Source organism: Accipiter gentilis, chromosome 7 (assembly GCF_929443795.1).
Source record: "Accipiter gentilis chromosome 7, bAccGen1.1, whole genome shotgun sequence".
Lineage (NCBI taxonomy): Eukaryota > Metazoa > Chordata > Aves > Accipitriformes > Accipitridae > Astur > Astur gentilis.
In genome coordinates, this window is record NC_064886.1 from 6,975,139 (window position 1) to 6,982,147 (window position 7,009).

The window sequence follows — 7,009 nt, forward strand, 5'->3', positions numbered from 1 at the left end:
GCGATGTTAAAACTTCCTTCACTGAAATATGTCTCTGCTCTTTTTTGTAGGGCAAGGACTTAAAGGACTGGGCATGCTCAAACGTTGCTGTTCCTCTTCCCAGTTCTTTATTGTTGGTCATGTCTTGTGGCCTCTCTCAGCTTATCCACTAACTCCTTTGAGCCATTCAGGAGGGCAGTTCCTGGTAGTTTTGGCTTTTCATGCTTTCAATGAATCTTTTAAGCCTGAAGAATTGTAATTGACACTCCTATGCGTAATGCCCATTGTTGACCTGTTGCAGTACTGTACTGTAAGTGCACCTACTGCTGGCCGTATTTTAACTGCTTGCTTTCTGGTTTGAAAGATGCAGTGGTTCCTTTCACTCCTGGATCAATATCCAAGAAGATCATTCATTAACCTGTAAGAAGTTTACACCATGAACTATGTTTTTCTGACTTTACTGAAGTCGCTGGCATTTTTTTAGAAAAGCTACTATTCAGGGCACTTTAAGTCAGTGACATCCCAGATTTTTTTTTGCACTTCCTTTTTAAATAGAAATGGTTAGCATCCAGCGGAATTTATACCATTATGCTATGGATTACAGCATAAGTCGTGTTCATGTTAATCTTGCTTATGCACTTGCTTGGGTGTCCTCTGCTGTACATACAGGTATTCTATACAGCGTAAGAGCCACATAGGAACCCAACTTAATTGAATTCATCTAAGACACATTTTTTCCATGTATTGACAAAATTTGTACCTTTTTCTCCCTGCCTTTTCTAAAAGAGATCATTTAAAGTTTAACCATGTTGGAGGCATAGTACTTCCAAAGTTCATACCACGTAGTAGTGTTTAGAAGACTGGTGCAAAGAGAATGAGTGGCAGCTCGCCAACTTATATTTACTCACCGTGTGGTGGAAGATTAACAAAGAACATGATGGCATGATGATCTAATGGTGAATGCTTTTCTCTGTGGAAGGCATCCATAGGTGGTGGCAAGCGAGAAACCAAAATATGATGTTAATAAACTCAGTCTGCATCCTGCATACCAATGAAATGCTTCAAATGAGGATTGATAGTTTTTACATTTGAATCTGATCACTGACATTCAGAATTCTTGCAGAGAGGAACACTGCATCTTTAAATGAGAAAGTTTGATTTTACTTTTGCTCCTACAGCATGTCAGCATCTCAAGTTCATTTCTTGCAACCTACACTATGGTGATTTGTAATCAAGCCTCCATGAGCTCGTGACATGAAGTACTGTTCTGTTGTCAAGTACTATCAAACTTTTCTGATAATGCTGAGTTAGGACAACCAAACAAAGCTAGCACTAAATAATGTTTAAAATTGTATACCTTTTAATGATCTTTTCAAGTATTTGTTACTGAAATTGTATAATGTGGAGTTTACTAGGTGTTATGTTCCAGTGCAGTGCCTCCTTTTCTTTCCCCACTGCTCTCTGTGGTGAGAAATTTGCCTTGTTTAAAATAATTACTGTGCCCTCGCATGACTGTTAAAGCTTTCTGTGCAAAGATGATTGTCTAAGTGCCACATGCCTATGATTGAGAAAAAAATAATCTATTGTTACCTCTGAGTTGTGTTCAACTGAAATGCTATTCAACAAATAACTTAGGAAAAATAGTTCTATTTTTAGCTTTTCATATCTCTGCTGTCTTTTTCTCATTTTATTTTGGCAGCAGTGAAGAATGGATTGTATAAAGACTGCTTGCTAATATGAACAAAATGCACTTGTAATTCCTGGAAATAAATTTAAATCTTATATCTTCACATTAACATTAAGAATTAATTTTTGGTTTCATCTTGGGTAATGTGTTTGAATGGAAATCAGGTTCAATTGCTACTGTAGTATATAAGGATGCTTGCTGGTTAATAACTCCAGGCTTCCTCATACCATTTAGTCTGCTCTTCAAAGAAATCTAGAAAGCCATTAACTATAGACTTCGATAGATAAGGGTGCTTACAAGATTCCATTTCAAAATTTTCTTTTTCCTCTAGTTTAAGTGTTAGTCTGCCAAAACTAATTTTTAATAAGCAAGGGTTCATCATTAAAGGGCATTTTCTCTTAGGAAGTTCCTGTGGTACATAAATCTCTGTTGCGGGGAGCATATTAAGAGCATTGTCAGGACACTGCACAAGTGATCATGGAATGATGGTATGGAACCTATGCGAAAAACATTTCTATAGAAATATGCACTTGACTGTTGATACTAGTGTAGAAATTTCTCTTGACATTTCTACACATCTTTACCAAAACGCTTTTCTCACTCAGTTTTGAAAAGCTGAAATATTTCTAGAATCTCTGCTACTTGTATGATCATAATTACTACAGGAGTCATTTTTGGCATGGTTGGTAAGACGACTGTTACTGAAATTAGTTTGTAACACCTCAGTTTTAATTTATTAAGGGAGAACTTTGGCAGCTTACTTCATCCTTCTCTTTCCTGATTCTTTTTTTAATACTTTCTTTAATTTTGGATTTTTGGGGAGGTGTAGACTTACCTTCCATTCTGTCTCCCCGAGTGAGAAGCCGAGGGTTTGCTTTACCTAACATCTGGTGCTTTGGGGCTTTCTTCCTTACCTATTCTTGCTGAATCCAGTTGGCATCCATCACTATCGCTAACCACATTCACCAATCTTATACTGAATTCAGTAAACATTGTTGGGTTGAATTTGTTGATGCGTCAAATGCAGAAGCATGATTTTTTTTAATCAGATTTTGGAAATAGTTTAAAAGAAGGTGCCTATAATAACACTGTGTTAGGTCGGTTATTTCATCATTTTACATTGGTTTGGGTTTTTTTTCCCTTCATGTAGTTTTTATATTTTAGAGCAGAGAACAGCAACTCTTAATCAAAGTAACATGCATATTTCATGGTAAAGATGTTTTGGGAATAAGGAATGTAAACGGTTCACTGTCAAAAACATTCCAACCTTACAGCTGAAGAAAAATATGCAAACATAAAATTCTCATGGATGCTTTGGCAAACAAGCATCTTACTCTGCTGCCCTGACTGTCGCCAGACTCTTCCTCATCAATATCGCACGTTACATCAAATCTGAAGTGTACAACACACTACATGGGCTGAGCGGTGTGGTGCACTAGGAGCTTTCAGGAGTAGCAGTGATGACGTAATGCAGCAGTGGCCAAATGAAACCCAAGGAGTTGAGCATGGTTTTCCTTACAGAATGAGAAAAAGAAAAACCTATTGTTGCTGCCCACTGTAATATGCTATGATATATTTATACCATGTCGAAGTTGTTTGCTGAGCAACTGTACTATAGATTTAAACTTTATTAATATATATTTGCTTATGTTAGTGTAGTTTATATAGTCCTTGGTTATTGATAAATTTATTGTGTTGTTACAGCACAGTGATATGGTATAAATATAGGTCTATACATACACACCATATACCACGAATTTGGTCCCTTGCATAGTACTTTTATATTTGTACAGCAATGTCTTCAAGCAATCCCAGATTTTAGGGGAAATATTTTTGTAAATGCAGTGGTTTAAACAAAAAAGTCCAAACAATCCTTTTACTAAGTTTTAAATACATTTGTGGTTCAAAATGGTTTAGTTAACGATTGAAATCAAGACACTAAATTAGTGAAAAGTGCACATTAGTAAAGTGAAGCTTACAGTGGTTTTTGTAGCATGTGCTGTGATCAAACTAAGTGAAACATTGGAGGAAATGTAAAAGTTGGACTACCTTTGTAAATCTAGAACAAATTTCTAAAGGTTGCAGCTGGTTTACTTACTATTGTTGCCTTTTCTTGTGTTGTATCAGTGTAGAGCACTCTTAAAAATACTCAAACTGCTTTGTCTTTGCTTTGTACTGTTGGTGCCTTCTTAGTCATGTACCCCACAAGTCCTGCATAGCTAATTTAGTTAATGGTAAGTTTAAAATAAAAAAGCAAAGGAAGATTTTATAAAAAAAAAAATCATTTTCTGTATGTTCTTACTCATTGTAACAATTAAACGTTTATATTGTGACAGATGTGTGATTTGGTTAATCTGTATAGATCAGTTGTAAGTAGCAAAGGTTTATATTTCGTCTTATTCTTTTGATGTTGTAAACGTATGTGATTTTCTTTTTTAAATCAGGTAACTTAATGTTCTGTTTTGTTTTTGGCATCTGAATCTTGTAAAAACAAATGCAATGAAAAACATTAAATTGTGTCCCTGTATCACCAAATCAGCATAGTACTGTGCGTATGTAGAATGACTGGAATTTTGCTTTAAAATGAACTGCTGTTTTATAAACCATAAATACACTGATGTGTATTACATTACCTTATCTAAAAAAAAAAAAGACTGTCACTTGAACACTGCGGTAGTGAGTAGCCTACATTTAGTATTCGTAAATACTCAAGTGTGTTTGTTCCACTGTATGACTACACCAGCTTGAAATTAAATTAAGGAAGCCATCCAAAAAACCACAAGTGAAGTTTCTTTATAGACAGGCAGAAATGTTTTATCTTTGGTGCAAGAAAGTTATGAAATCATCAGTATTTTGAACTGTTGAGCATAGGGTAATGCAAATAGATTCCAGTGTATCTGATGATTCACAGGCTTTTTTGATGCTCTTTATATTGGTATTCATATAGCTATTGCACTCTTCCCATGAAATCTTGAAAATAATTACTCAAGCAATCCTTAGAGACCAAATGTTTTCATTTTACTATGAAAAGGTTCTTCTCGGGCCAAGGGTTTGAAACGTGATTGCTGGGAGCAATGCAAGTAAGCTTACATCACTTACTGTAATGGGCTTTTAATGAATTTTTTAAATTTTTTTTTTTTTTAGCCTAAAATCAGACTGTGCCAAAGAACTGAACACTGAGAAGGTGTAGTTGGATAATGGCAGCTAGAAATTTCTCTTAATATGAAAACACAGAAAATGTGACCTGAGACTGAAGAGACCTTAGCTGTAACTGACAGGTCTGTAACAATTCCAAGAATTGGCTTGTCAAAATTCATCTCTCCATTCCCTCTTTGGCTTTCACAGCAGAGTATGTAGTTTTTTCCCCAGAATATTACATAATTTCATTTTTGCCATAGATAGGTTTGTGAGTGTTCTTACTTTTTCGTTGACTGTAGCTGCCTCTCGCTTTCTTTGTTCCCCCAGCAGAACGCTGTATTTACAGTAGCATGTACTTCAGTGAGTTACTTAAAGGTGTAACTACACTGCAGCTTGTCTCAGTGGAGGTTTTGATAAGCTACTGATTGACTTAATAGTCTTGGAATCGTTGTTTAAGTAGGGTTAGTTTGAAATAGCATGCATGTTTCCTGTATTTCACCAGAATTGGACACTGAATCTTCTCCATCTGTAAGCTTCAAGTACAGTGGGCACTCTTTGACTCCAACAGTTTAAGAGGGTAGAGGTGGGCGCTTGGGTCGAGGTGTGGGCTTGTGGTTTGTGTGGGCTGGCCTGTTTTAGTGAGAGCCCTCTGGGTGCTCTGGAAGCTGAGTGGCCTGCGCTGGGGAAGGTGGTGCACTCAAATACTCACGAAGGCTTGTGAAGAACTGCTTCTGAGTATGAGCCCTGTTCATTGGAAGAGATACTAGTGTAGGTTTGATGGCATCAAACTTTGCAGAGCTTTGACCCCAGGACTTTCTCTGCAGACCAAAGATGCCAGCTTCTGTGTTGTGCACATTTCATTTTCAGTTATTCTTTCTGCTAAATAGCATATATGTAACACTTGACAAGCTTGGGAAGTAAGAAAAGCATTTGAGGCGTGTAGAAGACTTACAAACTTCATTGCATCAATACCTGCCATGTCTGCTGATGGTTATCTTGCTCTGATGTGTCTTCTCACGACAAAAGAAACTCTTCAGCTAGCTTCAGGAGAGTTCTAGAGCTTGAACTCCGGTTCTGAAGGTGGCTCTGGTGAGTCCGCAAAACAATGTCCTGGTGCTCTGCCAGGTGCCAGAGGTGGCCAGTGTTCACATCCCATGTCAGAAATGTGGCCCCACTCATGCAGTGTTCATGTGAAGGCTAATCTTGGAAGTTAGCAATGAGAATTGTTCTGTAACCCCTCTATCTTTCCCCTTTATAAATTACTCACGCTGATGACTTTCCTTGAGGTGTGTTCCAGAACCTGCCTGTTTTTTCAGTATGTCTTGCTATTGACAATTTACTTTTCTCTTTGTCTTCCTATTAGCAAACTGAGTCTAAACAAGTCCATTTGTTCCAGAAATCTTTCTGCTATAGGATTCGTGAGATTTCTGGTGATAATAGATTATTGATCCCCTTAGTTAAACTGATGTAAATCCAGTGAAGAGGTAAGCAAGAAAGTTGGAAGGTCTCCTGAGACTCTTCCTGTTGGAAGCACAGCAGGGGATCTGTAACTGTGTGTGGATTTCTGGGAAGGCAGTATGAAAATAGACATAAAGAACAGAAAGGAACAAGGCATTTGGCTAAGATGTGGCATGAAACCCAGTTCTACTGGGTTTCTTTGGTGCTGTTGGGAACTTCTGCCTGAAGTCCAACAGTGCCTGGTTCAAACTTTCCTCTTTTTGACTCTAAAGATACCTTCTGAATACAGAAAGCTTCCTGCTGCTTCTCTAAAATTGCCTCTCAACATCTTCTCAATACACACACACACAGAGTGAGCCCATTTTCCTTAAGTTCCTTCCCTTTCCTAATTAGCATGGTAGAGGAATGTGTGATCCTTCTAGCTTTTCATTTTACTTAGTACAGAAGTAGCTTGTTTGTACATGAAGGCTGAAAAAAGGAACCCTGAAGTATTCTATTTCTGATTTCCCAGAAAAGAGCAAGAAATACCTTGACAGCATGTTGGGTTTGCAACATTTTCTCATCTGAAAATATGGAGTTAAAAAATACTTTCACTTATCTTGTGAGTCTTTCTGTGAGTTTGTGTGATGCTCAACTGTATGAGCTGTCAACTAAAATACTACTTCTCCGTGTCTCTTTCCATTGCTGCTTGGACTGGGCTGAGCTTTGATCTTGCTGAGTTACTGTCTTCCAGCGACATGTCTCTTT

At 37.4% G+C, this 7,009-nt stretch overlaps 1 protein-coding gene across 1 annotated transcript in view; it reads left to right on the forward strand.

Moving 5' to 3' along the window:
* MAPK1 (mitogen-activated protein kinase 1) overlaps positions 1 to 4,201 on the forward strand; it is a 39,819-nt gene extending 35,618 nt beyond the window's left edge. The window contains exon 9 of the mRNA XM_049805803.1: positions 51 to 4,201. The gene's annotated coding sequence lies outside the window, so the exon portion shown is untranslated. The remainder of the gene's footprint in view (positions 1 to 50) is intronic.
* The last annotated feature ends 2,808 nt before the right edge of the window (positions 4,202 to 7,009 follow it).